Source organism: Spea bombifrons, chromosome 5 (genome assembly GCF_027358695.1).
Source record: "Spea bombifrons isolate aSpeBom1 chromosome 5, aSpeBom1.2.pri, whole genome shotgun sequence".
Lineage (NCBI taxonomy): Eukaryota > Metazoa > Chordata > Amphibia > Anura > Pelobatidae > Spea > Spea bombifrons.
Window position 1 is genome coordinate 87,078,702 of NC_071091.1, and position 3,550 is coordinate 87,082,251.

Genomic DNA, 3,550 nt, shown 5'->3' on the forward strand with positions numbered 1-3,550 from the left:
ACTGTAAGGTCAGTGTGACATGCACAGAATGCGGTAGCACAGAACACAACACGGCTTTACACCCTGGACCACCCTCTCAAACATCATCCCAAGGAGAGGGGCATGACAGAAAGCAGATAGACACTGACATAGACACCCCAGCAGTCACTTCTCAGTGTACAGAGATCTGTAAAGGACTTGCAGGAGGGAAGTCCTGCTCAAAAATCTGCCTTGTCAGAGTTTATCCGGTCGGTCACCGAGATACGGCGATCAAGGTATATGCAATCTTAGATGATCAAAGCAATAGGTCTTTAGCTAAATCCACCTTCTTCGACATCTTCAACATCGTAGGGCCTGGTTCTCCCTACTCCTTAAAGACATGTGCAGGTACCGTTGAGACGGCGGGGAGGAAAGCAACTGGGTACAGGGTAGAGTCCATAGATGGTCATACCTGCTTGTCCCTGCCAACCATACTGGAGTGCAATCACATTCCTGACAACCGGTCTGAGATACCTACACCAGAAGTGGCAGCATACCACCCCCACCTGAGGCGTATAGCTCACTTGATACCGGAACTGGACCCAGAAGCCCCAATAGTCTTACTCCTTGGAAGAGACATATTACGAGTTCACAAGGCTAGAGGACAGATTAACGGCCCCCAAAACGCTCCATATGCCCAGAGACTTGACCTAGGATGGGTCATCATAGGAGACGTCTGTCTAGGAGGAGTGCACAAGCCGACCTCAGTCAACAGTATGCTCACCAACACACTTGAAAATAGACGTCCTTCTCTATTCCAGCCATGTCAGAGTAGTTTCCTGATAAAAGAATTGCCACATAGCGCTCCCGTGCCTTGTCCTTTCGTGGATCCCTCCTGTGAAGACCACGCCTGCGATGGTGAGCAAGATCACTTAGGGTGCACAGTCTTCCACAGGACAAGAGAAGACCACAGGGTCGCAATGTCCATAGAAGACAGGCTGTTCTTGGATATCATGGATCGAGGAATAGTAAAAGACAAGTCAAAAAGCTGGGTCGCACCTTTACTGTTTAAAACCCAAGACTACTCAAGTGATCTAAAAGACTTGGATCTTAGCACAGACTCCCTTCTGATGCAGCAAAGCCTCGGTTTGCTCTGGGATTTAAAGGCAGACACATTCACCTTCCAAATCAGCAAGGAAGAAAAAGCCTTCACACGCAGAGGAGTCCTGTCTACCATAAACATCTTATATGATCCTCTGGGATTCGTAACGCCTGTTACCATTCAAGGTAAAATGTTGTTAAGAGACTTCACCACAGAGACGGCTGATTGGGATGATCCGCTTCCCATGGAGAAAAAAGACCTGTGGACAGGATGGAGGAAGTTTCTCGAAGCTTTGTCCAGCCTTCGTGTGGCACAACCGTATGCTTCCGTGCCATCAACTGAAGTCAAGAAGCAAAGACTTTATATCTTCTGCGACGCTTCAGTCAAGACGATTGCAGCCGTAGCATACTTGAAGACCATAGATGTCAAAGAACAATGCCATGTGGGTTTTGTTATGAGCCGGACTAAACTGGCGCCACTCCGCGAGCATACGATACCCAGACTGGAACTCTGTGGTGCTGTGCTTGCAGTGGAGTTGGCCGAACTTATAACAACAGGAATGAACCTGGAAATCGGGGAAGTCGAATTTTACACGGACAGTAAGGTAGTCCTAGGATATATTTGTAACGAAACGAGACGCTTTTATGTCTATATCAGCAATCGGGTGCTAAGGATCAGGAGATCCACTTGTCCTAAACAGTGGCACTATGTGTCCACACACCATAATCCTGCGGACCATGCGACTAGATCTGTCGCAGCAAGTCACCTTAAAGACACAACATGGTTTATGGGTCCTGCATTCCCGTACCGTTCAACGTCTTGCAACATTGAACCTGACTCGTTTGGATTGGTAGACTCAGATGCCGACGAAGAAATCCGACCTGAAGTATCTGTTCTATGTACGGTGACTTCGGATCACCAACTCAAATCTCATCGTTTCGTCAGGTTCTCCACCTGGATGTCGCTTGTTCGTGCTATAGCCTGTCTAGTTCATATCGCTCAATCTTATAAGTCAACATTATCTGAGAGCCAGAAGCCCTGCAAAGGTTGGCACCACTGCAAACATGCCTTTACCGCTCCTAATTTGGAAAAGTCCAAGAACATAATAATTTGCACTATACAACGTGAATGTTATGCTGAAGAAATAGACTGCCTCACGCAGAAGACCAGCAGTCCGAGTGCTCCTCTTGGAGAATTCAACGATAAAGACCTCTACAGACGACAATGGAGGCAGGTGCAAAGTCTTTCTAATGCCTTCTGGGACAGGTGGAGGAAGCAGTATATCTCTACCCTACAGTCGAGAAGGAAGTGGCAAACTAGCAAGCCGAACATCAGACCTGGGGATGTGGTGCTCATGAAAGACAGCCAGTCGCACCGGAATGAGTGGCCACTGGGACTCATCACCAACACATTCCCAAGCAAGGATAGGAATGTACGCAAGGCTGAGGTCAAAGTATGCAGGCTTGGCGAGTGCAAGCTATTCCTCAGCCCGGTAGCGGAACTTGTTTTATTGTTTTCACCTGAGATACCTAGTAGTGGCGTCAGTTGACGCCAGACGGGGAGTGTTCTGCCCAGCAGGGTTTGAGAATCTTTACAGTTCACCTTTTTGCCACCTTAGACTTCTTTAGTAAATTATAGCTCCATCTAGCGGTGTTAAGTGGTATTACACCTTGTTTTTCTAGTTAAAGAATAATGCATTGTGGGTGATTGCAAGGCATTCTGGGAGGGAGGAGCCTCCATTTTACAGTCTTCAGTCACCAGGACTCATCATCAGAGCTGTCTCTGTATGTCTCCTTCCAAAACTCCACCATCTGTGTAATAGCATATCTGGTGAGACATTTACTTCTGTTTCAGGGACATTATAGTATTCAGAGCTGTTCAGTTATTTGTATTATTACTCAGGAAAGTTAACTGTTAGACTGTTAGCTAGTCATGTCATTCTATGTATAGGCAGCCATTTTGCCATGTACTTAACTGTTATGTAATGTCATTATACATGCATTTCATGTGCCTTGTACTTATACATGTTATTTGTATCCTTATAGTTTTACCACATCACATTACCACATCACATTACATGTGTGTAATCCTGTTTTGCCATATATACTCAACAACCTGTTCACCAATAAACAAGTTAAACTACAAAGAACAGTCCTCTTATTTGGAAGACAGGAATGGTTTATACTGAATGTCAGACTGCACACTGAGTGAACGTGTAAGAAGACAGAACAGGCCCACTCCACAATACGCAGCCAGTGACAAGCCCTGTAATACGTTCGCGGGCAGGAAGGTGGAACAGACGGAGGAAAAGAAAGAGGGCGGGACTAGGATTGGCAAGGTTTGGAACAGATATAAAAGACGAGGCATGTTCATCTTAATGTTGTTAACCCTACCCAACCAGGAGACCTTAAGTCTCGACCACTTCAGCAGGTTAGATTGAATCGACGCCAACATGGGGCGAAGTTAAAACCAAAAAGGCGGGAGAAGTTG

The 3,550-nt window shown here is 46.3% G+C and overlaps 1 long non-coding RNA gene across 1 annotated transcript; it reads left to right on the forward strand.

The window, feature by feature from the left end:
- Window positions 1–2,763: 2,763 nt before the first annotated feature.
- On the forward strand, window positions 2,764–3,209 carry LOC128497391 (uncharacterized). The gene is made up of 2 exons (XR_008354310.1): window positions 2,764–2,890; window positions 3,106–3,209. It is a non-coding gene; the product is annotated as an uncharacterized LOC128497391 (long non-coding RNA).
- The last annotated feature ends 341 nt before the right edge of the window (window positions 3,210–3,550 follow it).